The sequence below is a fragment of the Nematolebias whitei genome, chromosome 10, assembly GCF_014905685.2.
Source record: "Nematolebias whitei isolate Nwh7 chromosome 10, NemWhi1, whole genome shotgun sequence".
Lineage (NCBI taxonomy): Eukaryota > Metazoa > Chordata > Actinopteri > Cyprinodontiformes > Rivulidae > Nematolebias > Nematolebias whitei.
In genome coordinates this window covers 40,436,138-40,453,910 of record NC_056507.1, presented here as the reverse complement: position 1 = coordinate 40,453,910, position 17,773 = coordinate 40,436,138, and the positions used below count along the sequence as shown (strand labels likewise).

The window sequence follows — 17,773 nt, the reverse complement described above, 5'->3', positions numbered from 1 at the left end:
GTATTTAATCTCCAGTTTATACTTTTTGGGATTTCTTTCTTATTATCTAAATTTAAAGTAACTGGTGCATGATCGCTGACAGCAATAGGGTGTATCTTAGTGTCTGAAATGTTGGTCAGCAATGAGTTGCTGATTATAAAATAATCCAGACGAGAGTAAGAGTGATGCACATGTGAAAAGAAAGAATACTCTTTACTATTAGGGTGAAGAGACCGCCATGCATCGCAGAGTCCATAATCACTCATGTACTGTTTAACTACATTTATGGATTGCCAACTGCGTTGAGCTCCTACTGCATTCAGCCTGTCTATTTTGTTATCTAGACCAAAGTTAAGATCACCTCCCAGTACCAGCGAGCAATCCATGTGATTTGATAGAGTAGAAAAAAGATCATGAAAAAAAGCGGCATCGTCCACATTTGGCCCATATAAGCTAACAATACAATATTTTTGACTGAGTATGGATAATTTTAATATTATATATCTACCTTGCGGGTCTATAACTGTGTCTAATATTGTGAAGTTCACATTTTTATGTATTAATATTGCTACTCCTCTCTGTCTTGAGTTATAGCAGGCTGAGAATACATGAGGAAACTCAGGAGATTTTAGCTCATCCACAGTTGACGGTAATTTATGAATCTCTTGGAGTAATACAACATCTGCCTTTAATCTTTTAATCTGGCTGAAGATTCTATTTTTTTTATGTTGGCTACCGGCTCCATTAATATTCCATGTGACAAACCTTAAGATACCCATATTTGTGCTTGTGAAAATATAATTAAACCACACCCATTATCACAAATATCAAAAATAGTAAAACACCCAGACAATAACATAATCCTTAATGATTGATTATTTATGATTTATAGATAAACTAAGTGCTGTTTTTGAAGGTAAATCATGGATGTATTCCTTTATGAGGTATTTGTATGTATGTATATGGATATATATAAGCCTTTGTGCCTGTGTGCTAGTAATTTTTGAGTCAGAAAAATAGAGACAAAAAAAAGAAAGTGAGATGATAATAAACACAATAAACACATAAAGATAAAAGAAGAAAAAATAAAAAAAGAACCCCCTTACCACATTAAGTGTCATGCCACCGTGTACCACCACCACCATCTGTGTAACCCACCAACCGAGCTGTGCTGAAAAATTACATAAATATCTGGTAAGTAATATGAATATATATGCTTGCTAATACATTTTAAGTAAAATTAGCAACTGAAAATCATACTTACCTTATTTATATTATTAATAGAGCCAGGGAGTAACCTCTGGATCTCTAAACAGCTGACCATTGATATAAAGTTTGTCCACAGCTACAGCAGCTCTTCTGCCCTCGTTTATATTTTTCTTTCTAATCGGGAACAGGACGCGCCTTCTATTCAGAATCTCTGCAGGGAATTGATCGTTCATGCTGAAGTTCGTGTCACGCAGTTCTCTACCTCGGCTTTTTACTTGTTCTTTCTGTTTATAGTGCTCAAACTTAGCTACAATCGGCCGCGGCCGATTGTTTCCAGGCTTCTTACCTCCGAGGCGGTGGACCCGGTGAAAAGTGATGGAATTAACCGCGTCACTCGGCAACTTCAGCTGGTTCTGAATGAAGTCACGGACGGAGGCCTCAGGGTCTTCGTCCGCTCGCTCCGGTATTCCCGAGAAGACGAGGTTGTCCCGCATGCTCCGGGCTTGGATATCCAGGATCGATTCTTTTATTTTTTTATTATCCCCGGATAGCAGCGTCATCTCCTCGGTGAGTTGTTTTACCGTTCCTCTCAGCTCCTGATTTTCACTAGCAAGTGATGCTACCTGCTGTTGACTGAATTCCAAAGACTCCCTGAGGCCTTGAAACTCTTTATGCAGCATCTCTACTAATGCTAGTCGGGCGTCCAAGCTAGTTAGCTTCTGGTCAATTGACTCCAATATCTCCTTTAAACCTGAATCATCAGGAGACGGTGCCGTAACGCTGTCTGAGCTGCCCTGTCGATGTCGCTTAGCATTGGGGATGTTAGCTGAATTGCTAGCAGCACCGGATGTATCTTTAGGCTTACCCATGACTAAGCTGTCAAAACACTCGTCAACAAACAATTCCAGGCTCTCCAAAGTCTCCTCGTCCAGTTTGTTTGATCGAATGAAAAAAGTTTATTAGTAATATTTAGGACTTTCTTAATGATCTTATATTTAATTAAACAGTTTTTATTTAAATAAATACGGACTTACCAAAGTTTTATCATAATACTCACGCACAGTTTCTTCCTAGTTCTCAGCAACAGCTCATTGCACCGCCCTTGGCATCAGTATTCAGTACAAACACCTCTATTATCATTACTATTTTACAAATGTTTGATAATCAAATTGTGTTAGTTCAAACAATGTTTGAATGTTGAAGTGAACTACTCATTTTTATTAACTGTGAAACAGTAATAATGATTCTTAATCCTCATTCAAAGTGAAATCAAGTTGGAATACGTTACAGAGTAATGATTCAATTTCTTGATCGTCTGTTTGAAGTGAGCAAGTGATGGAAGTTGGTCAAAGTTCAAGTTTCGGTCAACTGCAAGTTACTGAAAAAAGAAATGTCATGTTTAACTTTTACAGCAAGATACTGGAGAAGTGACTCCACGAAGTCTGATTTCTTCATAACAATCTTCTGTCTGTTTTTAAAACAATCTTAATCTTTTTCCTTGAATTTTCATAACACCTTACATCACAAAACACACCTCTGTTTTGGTCCATCGACCAATCAGAAACTCCCAAATGAAAAGGAAATAGAGCCCTTTAAATGTTGGCACTTCCTAGTTCAACCCAGTTAGAGTCGAGATGGAGCAGTAAGCAGTAAGTTTGAGAAGAGTCAGCTGATGATGGAGAGTTCTGCAAGAGGTTCCACCTCCAGTTGGAGTCGGGTGGAGAGTTTGCAGCTCCAGCAGTTCCAGAGTTCATGAAGGCTGGAATTCAGGATGCTGATGAAAGAAAATCAAGCTGAACCAGAGAAGATCTGGGAATTATGAAAGTCTGTTGTGGATGATCTCACGACTCCCGAGGTCTAGCTGTTCTTACAGAGACGCTGAAAAGTGGCTCGAAGTGGAACTTTACGCCGGAACTGACATATCTTCAGAAAGGTAAAAGTCGATCTTCAACCAAAGTGTACCGTTGGGACAAACTGGTCCAAAAGAGCGTGCTGTTCTGGTTAAAACAGACAAATTCCCTCACACATCTCTCTGTAGATAAACTTCATCTTTCCATCTTTAAAATTCTTCTATCTGCTAAAAATCATTACAGATATTTTTAGAAATGAAATGTCTGAAGCAAAGTTTTTCAATCACCGCCGTGTGGTTGACTTCTGCTGTACTACTGGAAGTGAGAACAATCGCCGCATTGTTTACTTCCTGTAAACTGATTAATAAGCTGTCGTTATTTTCAATTTTTGCCAATTAATGTAAATGTGTGATGTGTTAAACTTGATTCTGTTAATAAATGACCCACTGTTTTTGGTGAGTCAAAGAAAATTAACGTCTCACGTCCACATTTTATTAAATTCAGATGCACGTCATTATACAGTCCAGAAAAATGAAAGAATCCGTTTTAACAGTATGAATATATCTCATGCATATGTTCATCTACATGGAGCAAACCATCACATAAGGCAGGCAGCCTGACCAGGGCCAAATTTGCTGCTGACGACTTCCCTGTTTGTTGCTAAACCAGGAACCAATCAATTCCAAAAAGCAGGAAACATGCTATCCTATATCCAATTATATATGTGTCTTCAACATTCTCCATGGACAGCAGAGGTAGACACATCACTTTCCAGTCACTCCAGGATTTAATGACAAAGGGTGGCTGTGGCTGAGTGGTTAGGGCAGTCGTCGTCCAATGCAAGAGTTGGGGGTTCGAATCCACCAGCAGTCACATGCCGACGTGTCCTTGGGCAAGATAACAAACCCCTCAATGCCTCCGATGTGTGTTCCATCGGTGTATGAATGTTATAAAGTTCTGATTAGTCTCTTTAGAATGATTTGTTCAATTAGCTTTGTAGAGATCTAGTAGAGTGCAGTCTCTGGATGAGCTCATTTGTATTTCTGGATTCAAATCAATGAAATAACAGTTCCTGTCCCATGAAGGTCCTCAGAGGCAGGTTTTGGTCAGAGGCCGAGTTCACTACACAATAATGACAACACCGTGGTCTAATGCTGAAGTACAGGCATTTTTTGTGCTTGGTGGCTGATGACAAAATTCAGAGCAATCTAGATGGAGCTCCGCCAATCCCCGACTCTCCCCAGTCTTCTCCACTGGAGCCTTGGAGCCTCCTTAGGCCATGCAAGGTGTCATCTCCCCGGCTCCAAGCTCTACCGGTCACCGCGGAAGATCCTCCGTGCTACCGACCCGGGGCTCAGTGCTCCAGGCCCCAGCCTTGCATTCACTGCAGGATCCGGGCTGTTCACCGTGGCATATCATACGAGGTGTCAACCTGCAGGAAGCACGTGAGGCTGGGGTCCGGACCCTGGCCTCGTGTGTTCATGAAGGCCAAACCCCGACCCCTGGCAGATGGGTGGACAGGGATGGGTCTGGGATGAAGGCTGGAAATGATTTTTAAAAACATTTTATGTATTAAATAATATATATTTTTTACACTAATTGTAACATAACCAGATATTTTGTACTGCAACAAGGTACAAGACAGGGGTGCCAGCACTCACCTCTTCTATTTGCATTAGTGAAAGAACAACTAGCTGTAGCTTTATGGCAAAACTCCATCATTAAGGGGATAAATCAATTAGGTACAGAGCACAAAGTTTCTTTATATGCAGATGACATGCTTTTGTATGTCATTCGGCTGTGGCTGAGTGGGTAGAGCAGTCGTCCTCCCATGCGAGAGTTGGGGGTTCGAATCCACCAGCAGTCACATGCTGAAGTGTCCCTGGGCAAGACACTGAACCCCTCATAGCCTCTGATGTGTGTCCCATCAGTGTATAAATGTGATCTAAAGCTCTGATTAGTCTCTTTAGAGGAACCCAGATGATATGAGACCCAGAACGAGGCAGACACAGGGAGATACAAAAAGAACAGTGTTTATTTATGTACAGTGAATAAATCCACACGCTGCTTCTTCGCAACTCAGTCCAAATCCAAAGGTGGGAAGCTGGTCCTCCAGTCCAACGAATGAGCAGAGAAGGAAATCCAAACGAGAATCCAAGGGAACGAGGAAGGCTGGCAACTGGAGGCAAAAATGGCACAAGGAACACTTGACAGGCCGAGGAGTCCAAAACAGGTCACGAGGAGATCAAAAAACACGAGGGATCAGGAAACATGAGAGGTGATATGCTCCAGCGATGAGTCACACTGGGCTGCAGCCTTTTGTAGATGGAGAGGCTCATCAGACTGATAGCCGCCAGGTGTTGTCAATCAGCGGCCATCAGCAAGGCAGGCTGCAGGCAGTGGGACCCTTACAGTACCCCCCCCCCCCCTCAAGAATCGCCTCCAGGCGACCTGAGGCGCTTCTCGGGGTGGTCCCTGAAAAACCTGGAGATGAGGCTGGGGTCGAGGATAAAGGACCTGGGGATCCATGACCTCTCCTCAGGACCGTACCCCTCCCAATCGACCAGGTACTGGAACCCCCTACCCCTGTGTCACACGTCAAGGATGGTCCTGACTGTGAACGCAGGGTGGTTGGCGATCAGGTGGGGCGGCGGAGGGAGGTCAGATGGGGGGCACAGGGGACTTAAGGAGACGGGTTTAATCTGGGAGACGTGAAAAGTGGGATGAATCCTCGTGGCCCTGGGAAGTTTGAGACGAACAGCAGAGGGGTTGATAATGTGGACAATAGGGAAGGGCCCGATGAAGTGGGGTGCCAGCTTGCGGGGGGTGTCCCGCAGCTTGATGTCCTTGGTGGACAACCACACCTGCTGACCCACCTGGTAGGCGGGCGTCGCTGAACGGTGGCGGTCCGCGAACCGTTTTGCCTGGGCTGCGGTCCAAAGGAGGGCCGCCTTGGCCTGGCGCCAGACGCGACGACCCTGCCGGAAGTGGTGCTGCACGGATGGAACTGAGCATTCAGGCTCAAGACTGGGGAAAAGAGGGGGAAGGTAACCAAGGGAGGCCTCGAAGGAGGACATACTGGTGGCAGAGGAACGGTGGGAGTTGTGTGCGTACTCCACGCAAACCAGGTGTTGACTCCATGATGATGGGTTGGACTCGACCAGGCAGCGCAGGGTGGACTCCAACTCCTGATTGTAGCTCTCGACTTGTCCGTTAGCCTGAGGATGGTAACCGGAGGTAAGGCTAACGGACGCCCCGAGCGATTTGCAAAAGGAGTGCCACACCCGGGAGACAAACTGTGGGCCGCGGTCGGAGACAATGTCCGAAGGGATGCCATAGAGCCTAAAGACATGGAGAGTGAGGAGGTGAGTGGTTTCAAGAGCAGAGGGGAGCTTGGGAAGGGGAACAAAATGAACAGCCTTGGAAAAACGGTCAACAATCGTGAGGATGGTGGTGTTGCCGTCAGACGAGGGAAGACCGGTAACAAAATCGAGGGCGATGTGGGACCAGGGACGACTAGGGGTTGGGAGGGGAAGCAGGGGGCCAGCCGGAGGTTGGTTACCGGACTTGTTTCTGGCACAGACGGCACAGGCCGAAACAAGGTCCTTAATGTCCCTGGACATGGAAGGCCACCAGAAATGAGTCTTTGTGAGGGCGAGCATGCGATTGACTCCAGGGTGGCAAGGGAGCTTGTTGGTGTGAAGCCACTGGAGCACCTCTGACCGCACGCTGGAGGGAACAAAGAGGGTACTGGGAGGACCACCACCAGGATTGGGTTCGGAGAGGAGGGCTTCTCGAACGGTGGCGGCGATGGGCCAGGAGAGGGAGCCGACAACGCAGGTGGGGGGAATGATGGTATCAGAACCCTCAGGCATGTCGGGAGGAGCGAACTGTCTGGACAGGGCGTTGGGCTTAACATTCTTCGAGCCCGGACAGAAGGTGAGAACAAAATTAAATCTATTTTAAAAAAGTGACCAACGAGCCTGACAGGGAGTCAGACGCTTGGCGTTCCTAAGATACGTTAAGTTCTTGTGGTCGGTCCAAATCAAAAAAGGAATATCTGTGCCTTCCAACCAGTGCCACCATTCCTCTAACGCGAGCTTGACCGCCAACAACTCGCGGTTGCCCACATCATAATTGCGCTCAGACTGCGAGAGACGTCGGGAAAAAAAGGCGCAGGGATGAACCTTGTTGTCTGCAGGCGATCTCTGAGAAAGGACCGCCCCCACTCCAGTGTCAGAGGCGTCCACCTCCAGTATGAACTGGTGTGTGGGGTCTGGATGGCAGAGGATAGGCGTGGAGGAAAAGAGGGATTTGAGCCTATTGAAAGAGGCCTCAGCCTCTGGGGTCCAGTGAAAAGCACGGGCAGTGGAAGTGAGCTGAGACAGGGGGCGGCGACATGGCTATAATTCTTAATAAATCGCCTGTAAAAGTTGGCAAAGCCCAGGAAACGTTGTAACTGTTTCCTGGACTCGGGGGTCGGCCAGTCGACTACAGCCCTGGTCTTTTCAGGGTCGGTTCTACAACGTCCACCCTCAAATATAAAGCACAAGAAGGAGACAGTGGAGGTATTGAATTTGCACTTCTCGGCCTTGACAAACAACTGGTTCTCCAGCAACCGCTGAAGAACCGTGCGAACGTGTGTAGTGTGCTGAATGGGGTCACGAGAAAAAATAAGAATGTCATCGAGGTAGACGAAAACAAATTTACCAATAAAATCACGCAGGACATCATTGACGAGAGCCTGAAAAACCGTGGGGGCGTTGGTCAACCCAAAGGGCATGACCAGCTATTCAAAGTGACCCAAAGGAGTGCGAAAAGCAGTCTTCCACTCGTCACCTTCTTTAATACGCACGAGATGGTAGGCGTTTCTTAAATCGAGTTTTGTGAAGCAGGAAGCTGACTGTAATTGTTCCTGCAGTGAGTCGATGAGAGGGAGCGGATACTTATTCTTTATAGTGATATTGTTTAATCCGCGGTAGTCAATGCACGGCCTGAGAGTCTTATCTTTTTTTAGAAACAAAGAAAAACCCATCTCCCACAGGGGAGGTCGAGGGTCGAATAATGCCTGAGGCAAGGGATTCATTAATATAATTAGACATGGATTCTCTTTCGGGACCAGAAAGATTATGGAGTCTACTTGACGGCAAGGGGGCGCCAGGTAACAAGTCAATAGAGCAGTCATAGGGATGATGAGGAGGGAGAGACAAGGCGCGTTGTTTGCTAAAGACTGCCGCTAGGTCGCGGTATTCAGCAGGAACGACGGTGAGGTCGATTTCCTCTAGAGGAGGAATGTCCCGAGAGGACTCGTTCATGGTGGAGTGGAGAGAGTTACTGAGACACTTGTCGCTCCATTTGTCAATGCAGCCACGTTCCCAATTAATAACAGGGTTATGGTTACGAAGACAGGGGAAACCTAGAACTATCTGAGGCGTGAGAGAGTTGAACACAAAAAAATCAGTCATCTCATGGTGATTACATGAGATGATGACATGCAAATCGGTAGTTTTCTGATTTATACGGGCCAATGTGTTTCCGGTTAAGCCAGCAACAGAAATTGGAGGGATCTCTCGAGTCGGCAAGGAATGTTTTTTTAACTAAATTTGCACTAATCAAGTTTTGTTCCGCACCTGAGTCAATGAGTGCGGAGAACGAAAAGCCATGGTCAGGAGTCTGAATGACCATGGGAAGCAACAGTTTAAATGGGGAGGATAACGCAGAAGTACCCACCAGTAACTCCCGCTTTACTGGTGGGAGTTCTTGTTTCCCCGAAACGGACAGTGTGGCAGAAAATAACCGGGGTTACCACAATAAATGCAGAGACGGGTGGATACACGCCGCTGTCTCTCTGCAGGAGTCAGCCGTGCGCGCCCCACCTGCATAGGCTCGGGTGAGTGATCTCATGGAGGAAAGGTAGATGATTGGTTAGGACCAGGAGATATGGAAGACTGGGAGTTGTAGTTCATGTGAGGCTGCTTGGGTGAAACAGACTCGTGGCGAGGGGTCATAAACCTGGAAGTGGGAGGATTCTGGGAAAGGTAATTCAAGTGTGCAGACTTGGGCTCACCTGGAGGGGTCGGAAACCCGGAAGTCGTGGATCGATGGAAATTGTAGTTTGCCTCTCTCTTTCTCTCCCGGAAGCAGTCATCGATGGAGATGGCAAGGTCAATTAACTTATCGAAAGTCTCGGGCTCGTCTCGTGTTGCAATCTGGTCTTTGAGAAAATCAGATAAGGAATTTAAGAAAATACCTTGTAGAGCTGATTCGTCCCATCCTGTCTGGGCGGCAAGGATCCGAAACGCCAAGGCAAATTCCGAGGCATTATGACGGCCCTGTCGTAAATTCAACAAACGCTTGGCGGCATTTGAAGTCTGCAGGGGACGATCAAAAATCCTACGAAACTCATGCAGAAATTGTTCATAGGTAGCAGAGGGATGTTCATGGCTCTGGAGAAATGAGTGAGCCCACCGGAGAGCGTTACCTTTGAGCTGACTTACAAAAAAGGTGATCTTTGCAGAGTCCGAGGAGAACTGAGAAGGAGTCCCCTCGAAGGCGAGTCTGCACTGCAGCAAGAAGCTGCCACATTGGTCAGGGTCTCCGGTGAAGAACTCAGAGGGTTTAACTATTATTTGTTGCACAGGAGGAATGGGACCAGGAGCCGCAGGGGCTGGCAGAACGACTGGAGCTGAGGAGGAAGAAGTTTGCAGTTGTCGTTTAATGGAATAAACCATACCTCCAAGCTCCTGAAGGTTGGACTGGACGGTGGTTTGGTTAGTCAACATTTGCTGTGAAACTTTATCCAACTTGTCGATCCGTTCCTCCGGGGAACCGGGGGTTGTCTGGTTGCTCTTGGTCTCATTCTGGGTCTTTTGTGGCTGGAGCATTTCTGTTAGGATTGCGCGAGGAACCCAGATGATATGAGACCCAGAACGAGGCAGACACAGGGAGATACAAAAAGAACAGTGTCTATTTATGTACAGTGAATAAATTCACACGCTACTTCTACGCAACTCAATCCAAATCCGAAGGTGGGAAGCTGGTCCTCCAGTCCAACGAATGAGCAGAGAAGGAAATCCAAACGAGAATCCAAGGGAACGAGGAAGGCTGGCAACTGGAGGCAAAAATGGCACGAGGAACACTTGACAGGCCGAGGAGTCCAAAACAGGTCACGAGGAGATCAAAAAACATGAGGGATCAGGAAACATGAGAGGTGATATGATCCAGCGATGAGTCACACTGGGCTGCAGCCTTTTGTAAATGGAGAGGATCATCAGACTGATAGCCGCCAGGTGTTGTCAATCAGTGGCTATCAGCAAGGCAGGCTGCAGGCAGTGGGACCCTTACATTTAGAATGATTTGTTCAATTAGCTTTGTAGAGAGCTAAAAGAGTGCTGTATGAATGGGTAAATGAGGCACAGATTGTAGTGTAAAGCGATTTGAGTATCTTGAAATAAGATAGAAAGGCGCTATATAAGTACAGTCCATTTACCATTGTATATAACAGACCATCACCAGTATCTCTGAATTACTTACTTGGCTTCAAGATTTCAGGAAAATATCTGGCTATAAGGTTAATCTTCAAAAGAGCAAGTTTAATGCCTGTGACCTCTATAGAAAAGAAAATCTTAGACACTGTACCTTTAAAAATTAGTTTAAAAATGTTTAAATACCTTGACATTTGGGTAACTCAAAATCATAAGAACCTCTATAAAACTAACTAGCTACCTCTCATGGCGAACTTTAAGTAGGACATTGTTATTGCCTCACACTCTTTTGGGGGGGGGGGGGGGGGAGTAGAATAAATTCTGTAAAAATGAATATCCTACCTAAATTTCGATACCTGTTTCAGAATCTGTGAATCTTCCTTACTAAATCATCCATCCATCCATTATCTTTACCCGTTTGTTCCATTTTGGGTCACGGGGGTCGCTGGTGCCCATGTCCAGCAATCACTGTGCGAGGGGCGGGGTACACCCTAGACGGGTCGCAAGTCCATCACAGGGACACATAGAGACAAACGAGACAAACAAACATTCACTCTCTCACTCACACCTAGGGACAATTTAGAGTTACCAATCTGCCTAACATGCATGTTTTTGGTCTGTGGGAGGAAACCGGAGTACCCGGAGAAAACCCTTACTAAATCATTCTTCACCAATTTGAACAGCCAGTTATCAGCATTTATTTGGAATGAAAAGTATCCACGGATTGCCAAGAGGGTAAGAGGGTCTCACACCTGCCCCATAGACACAGAGGCATGTCACTTCCTAATTTCATACACTATAACTGGGCAGCTAATATTAGAGCTCTACTATTCTAGTTGAGTAAGGATACCCCTTCTCCTAATTGGGTGACTTTGGACAGGGCCTCAATTAGAACCAGCTCCCCCTCTGCATTAGTCTGCTCTTGGATTCAAGGATTCATGGATTCAATGTTCTTTATTTGTCACACACACCACATATGGTACATGTGGTGAAATAAAATTGTGTAAGGGTCCCAGTTGCATCCAACAATAGTATAAAATGTAAAAGAAAAATGGTAATAAGATCTAAGATATGAACTAAGAAAAACGTTAACTTAAAACACTCTAAGCAATAGTAGTACAAAAACAATATGCTGAACAGCAGCACAAACATGAGTCGGTGTGAGCTGATGAGCATGAATGAACACAGCAATATGAAACAGATCAGCAGCAACACAATGTGATTTTTTTTCACTGTGATTATCCTGATTAGAGATTCATGTATAACAGCCTCAGGATATAAGCTGTTTCTCAGTCTAGTGGTTCTACACTTAATGCTCCTCAACTTCCTGCCTAAGAGGAACGGGGCAAAAAGTGTGTGTGTGCTGGGTAAGTGGGGTCCTTCATGATGCAGGTGGTCTTCTTCTTGCATCTGGAAGTGTAGATGTCTGTGATGGTGGGGAGGCTGACTCCCAACAGACTTCTGTGCAGCCTTCACCACTCTCTGCAAAGCTTTTCTTTCTGCAGCTGTGCAGCCTCCATGCCACATGTTGATGCCGGAGCACAGGATGCTCTCCACTGCACACCTGTAGAAGGAGGTGAGGACTGAGCTTCCCAGACAAGCTCGCCTCAGCCACCTGAGGAAGTAGAGTCTCTGATGATCTTTCTTGATAAGGCTAGTAGTGTTGTTGCCCCAGATGAGGTTGCCATTCAGATGCACCAGCTCTCCAGGTGTTCCACCTCCTGCTTGTAACTGGGCTCATCATTGTTTGTGATGCATCCCACCATTGCTGTATCATCTGCAAACTTTACTTGGCTGCCTTTTAGATTGTCAATATCAACCTACACTTCTAAACCAATAGTGATCTCCAAAGATGGCCGCGCTCTCCGGATCCGCAGCTTCGCAGGCTCCCTATGCGATCCCAGTTTTTATGAGTTTTGAAATTGACTCCAAGCCTGACTCCGCACGCTTTATGCGTGTGAATTATAGCCAAACCAAACTGATGAAGACAAGAGCGGATTTGCCATGGAATACAGCAGCGATCAGCAACAAACTCAAATCTAGGCTCAGCAGAAAGCAGATCTTAAAGTTATCTACCTGGAAGCTGCAGAAGGGGCACTCAAACTGAAGGAGAAGGTGCTACTCCTGGCTTAAGAAGTGAGGCTGCTGGGCAGGGGTGATGGTGAAGCTAAGAGCTAACGCTAAGTCTGGCAAACTCCAGATATCCTCTCTCTTTCTGTCGAACGTCCGCTCTTTAGACAACAAGATGAATTTGTTTCGTCTGAGGGTGTGTGCCTCAGAGGAGATGAAGAAATGTGCAGTGCTTTGTCTCACTGAATCATGGCTCAACAACAACATGCCGGACTCAGCCTTCAAGCTAGACAACAGACTTTTTTTCGAGCGGACCGCTGCAGCGAGCTAACGGGAAAATTGAGGGGGGGGGGGCAGAGTATGCATTTACGTGAGTGAAAGTTGGTGCACAAACTGTATGCTGATAAACTGTCATTGTTCCAAGGCTTTGGAGCTGCTAACAGTGTAATGTCGGCCACATTATCTACTTCGCAAGTTCACAGTCATGTTAATAACAGTTGTTTACATTGCTCCGGATGCTAATGCTACTAACGTTCTGTAAGAGATGCATGATCTTTTCAGATATTTACAAAGCAAACACCCTGAAGCTCTTAACATGGTGGCTGGTGACTTTAATCATGTAAATCTAAAGGACTGCCTGCCGAGATTTTACCAGCATGTGGCCATACCAACACATGGAAATAACACATTGGACCATGTTTACACAAATGTAAAAGATGCATACAAAGCCAAATCCCACCCCCACCTAGGATTTCCTGATCATATCGCCGCCTTCCTGGCTCCTGCTTACCTCCCCCGCTGAGACGCTCCAGACTGGTACAAAAGAAAGTTAAATCTTGGATGCAAAATAGTGGGCCCATACTGAAAGCCTGTTTTGAATGTACAAACTGGCTGTCTTCAAAAAAGCTGCTGAAAATGAGGAGGTGCTAGACCTAGAGGAATATACATCCTCAGTCCTGGGGTACATTAGTAAATATGCTGATGATGTCATCACTATCAGATATGTTAAGTGTTACCCGAACAAGAAGCCTTGGGTAAATGCAGAGGCTCACACCCTGCTGGAAGCCAGGAACACTGCCTTCAGGTCTAGAAACTCACAGGAGCTGAGAAGGACAAGGAAAGAGCTGGTTGCTAGAATTAAGAGGGCCAAGGCTACATATGCACAGAGGATCCAGGGTCAATTCACCTCACAAGACCCACGAAGAATGTGGAGGAGCATTAAGTGTATAACAGATTATAAAGGCAGAAGTGAACAATGCCCTAGAGACCCATCACTGCCCAATGCCCTCAACAAGATCTATGCACGCTTTAAAGACCCGAACAGACCACCCAGCACCAGACTCACCTCACCACCGGAAGAAGAGCTTGACCAAAGAACGTGACCTTAGCAGAAGTAAGGAATACTTTCAGGAGGATTAGCACTCACAAAGCAACCGGCCCAGACAAGATCCATGTGAAGGTGCTGAAAGACTGTGCCGATCAGCTCTGCAAGGTGCTGGCAGACATCATAACTCCTGACTTACTCTGGCAACAATTCCCACCTGCCTGAAGACCGCAACCATCATCCCAGTCCCAAAAAGAGCTCTATAGTCACTGGTCTGAATGACTACCGGCCAGTAGCCCTTACCCTGATAGTCGCTAAATGCTTCGAAAAACTGCTCATGACTGTAGTGAACTTAATCTGGTGTCACGACTAAGCCTAAGGTCAAAACCCTTGACCTTAAGAACCTTGTGGGACAGAAACTGTCATTTCATTGATTTGAATCCAGAGATACAGGTTCACCCATCCTGAGACTCTCTTTCTTGATAATCAAGTGAAAGAACACTCTCTTTTTATTATCATTACTATTTTACAAATGTTGATAATCAAAGTGTCTTAGTTCAAACCATTTTAGATGTTGCAGTGAACTAATCAATTTTATTAACTGTGTAATGATTTTCAATTCTCATGCAAAGTTAGAATTCATGTTGAGGTCTGTTACAGATTTTTATGCATTTTCTGACTTCTGCCTTCGAATGAGCAAGTGTACGTTTCCAGGGTCAGGAGTGAAGCAGACATGCGTTGGAACAACTGTCCTGTTTATATCCTCTCAGACGTCAACAGGGGGTTTTGGCACCTGTTTCTTAAACTCGCCAAAACAAAACTCTCTCTGTCTGTGAGAACATTTCTGATCTTTCCATAACAATTCTTGCTGCATTCTAACCTTTTACGTCACAAAACACACCCCGTCTGGTCGGTTCTGGCCAATGGGAATACTCCCAGATGAACCGGGAAAACAGCTCTTTAAAATGTCGGTACTTCCTGGTCTAACCAGTTCTGTGAGGGTTCTGTGAGAGTTCTACTCGGTTCTGTTGGATACACGGTTCTGTGACAGTTCTGTGCGGAGAAGCCCAGTTCTGGGAGCCGGGAAGATCCTGACATGACAACAGAGCTCTTCCGAGTTTCATGGGATTATAACATTTTCCACTGAGGTGAGCTGTGAGGGACAAAAAGCTGCTACTCCGGACGAGTAACAGCATCCTACGGAGACGCTGAAGGGTGCGTTAAGCGGAATCTCGCCTGAGACATCTCCAGGTAAAAGAGTCGATTTCACCACCTAAGTGTACTGGAAGGAAAAGCTGAAGAAAGCCCGGAGAGTGCCGTTCTGTTCACACTCCCTCAAACCCCATCTTTTACTCTTCTTTAAACTTCTTTCCCATCTTTAAACTCCTCTCTCAAGTAGAAATTCTTCCAGATATTTAGAAATGTCTGTGTAAAGTGCTCATCCACCGCCGTGTGGGTAAAAGATCATAATTGTAGTTTTCATAAATGTCTGTGGTGAAGCAACGGAAAAATCATGGCCGTATGATTTTTCCTGATTGATTGCTTATGTTGTTATTTTCATAATTTGCCAAATTAATGTAAATGTTTGATGTTAAACTTTGATTCTGTAAATAAATGACCGCATTCATTTTGATGGGTCAAATATAAATGACGTCTCACGTACATTTCATTAAATTCAATGCACGTTTTATTCAGTTCAGAAAAATGAGGAATCCGTGTTAATTGATGAATATATCTGAGCATCTGTTCATCTACATTCTGGTGGCCCGTACGGGGATCGAACCCGCGACCTTGGCGTTATCAGCACCAAAGTCCCAACCAATCTCAAAGAACTACAGAGTTTCTTGGGGGTGTGTAATTACTCTCGCCAGTTCATAGAGCATTATGCGGATCTCGCAAAACCACTGACTGAACTCGTAAAGAAAGACGTTCCTTTTGTCTGGACTGATACACAACAGCAGGCAATGAACGCTCTCAAAGACAGGCTCAAGTTAGCCCCATGTCTAGTCTGCCCAGACTACAACAAAGAGTTCTACTTGGAAGTGGGCTTCTCACCTCACTGCATGAGTGCAGGTCTGTACCAAATACACGACAAAGACAAGCGTGTTGTGGCCTACGCCAGCAAAACAATGGCAGGCCCTGAATTACGGTATTCAGACTGTGAGAAGGCTCTATTGACCACTGTGTGGGCAGTGAAACATTTCTCCTGCTATATTGGTGGACAGAGGATCATTGTTGAGACACAACACCAGCCAGTAACGTTTCTGAACAGCCAACGCATCAGAGATGATGTGGTGACAAACTCACGGGTAGCCACATGGCTTATGGCACTTCAAAGTTTTAACCTAGACATCCGCTACGGTCAAAATAAGAAGTCACACTTGGGCACTGATTTGGCAATCTGCCAAGAATGTACACGGGATGTACCAGCCACCCAACAGCCGGTTGTGAGCAAACCCTCAGCTGCTGAGGACCCAAATCACCACTTCTTTGATGGCAATATCTGTAAAGATATGGCGACATTGTACGTGGATGGATGTTCATTCCACCACGAGAAAGTCTGCAAAGCAGGTGTTGGAGGAGTTCTCCTCCAAGACCTGGAACAGGTCACATTTGGCTATAAATTGGGCTCTCAGTCTTCTCAGTACGCTGAGATAGCTGCAATCCTAATAGGCCTACAGATGGCAGTGGAACGCTCCATCCAGACGCTAGTCATCTGCACTGACTCTAACTATGCTCGACTTAGTTTCTTGTGTCATCTCGCTCTGTGGAAACAGAACGGTTTTCTCACAAGCAACAAAAAGGTGGTAAAACACAAAGAGCTTTTCACGACATGTGATCACTTGGTGACATCACATGATCTACAGATCTTCTGGAAGAAAGTTCCAGGACACTCCAGAGTCCCAGGCGATGACAAGTACTACAATGACCTTGTAGACTCCCTAGCCAAGGAAGGAGCCGTTGACGGACCCACGTGGTCCTTCGACCCCTCCTGGCTACTCAAAACTCAGTCGTCACAAGCTACAACTGAGGTAATGGCAGTCACACGTGCACAAGCTGCAGCTAAACCTGCTGATAACACAGTTTCTGTGCGCCCGATGTTGACTGACCCAGACATCATCCAACTTCAGAAGTTGGATCCTGCGATTAACTCGATGATGCTGTATCTGACTGACCCAGACAAATACACTCCATCGAAAGACGAGCTGGATTCCAATCCAGACCTTAAAGTCCTCTTTCAGCTGCGCAAACAGCTAAAACTACTTAAGGGCATCCTAACTTTTGCTCATGGACGGACGTCCTCACCTGTGTTCGTGGTCCCCCATGACCACAGGGGGGTGATGTTAGTCCATGCACATGACCTTCCGTCCGCAGGACATAAGGGTGACAATGCCACGCTGAAAGCATTAAAACAGATTGCTTATTGGCCTGGAATGAAAAAGGATGTCAAAGACTACATAAAAGGGTGCCTGGTCTGTGGCCAGTTTCAGCCATCCAGACCACTCCACAGAGCACCACTGCATAGTAGAGGCATTGCATTTCCATGGTCGGACCTCCAGATTGACTGGGTCGGACCACTCACTAAGACCTCTAGAGGAAATAAATATTTTCTCACGATAACCTGCGCGTTTACCAAATGGGTAGAATGTCTACCAGCCCCTAATGACACAGCACAAACAACTGCTATGTTATTAATGAATCATGTATTTTCAAGGTTTGGACTTCCCCTTAAGGTGAACTCAGACCAAGGTACACACTTCACAGGTGAAGTAATGAAGGAACTGTGGAAGACGCTAGGCGTCAAAGCCAACTTCCATATTGGCTACCACCCACAGGCTTCAGGCCAGGTTGAGAGA

The 17,773-nt window shown here is 45.8% G+C and overlaps 1 protein-coding gene across 1 annotated transcript in view; it reads right to left on the bottom strand.

Moving 5' to 3' along the window:
- Positions 1–17,773, bottom strand: part of kcnq1.2 (potassium voltage-gated channel, KQT-like subfamily, member 1.2) — a 153,301-nt gene that overhangs the window by 7,205 nt on the left and 128,323 nt on the right. The window lies entirely within an intron of this gene.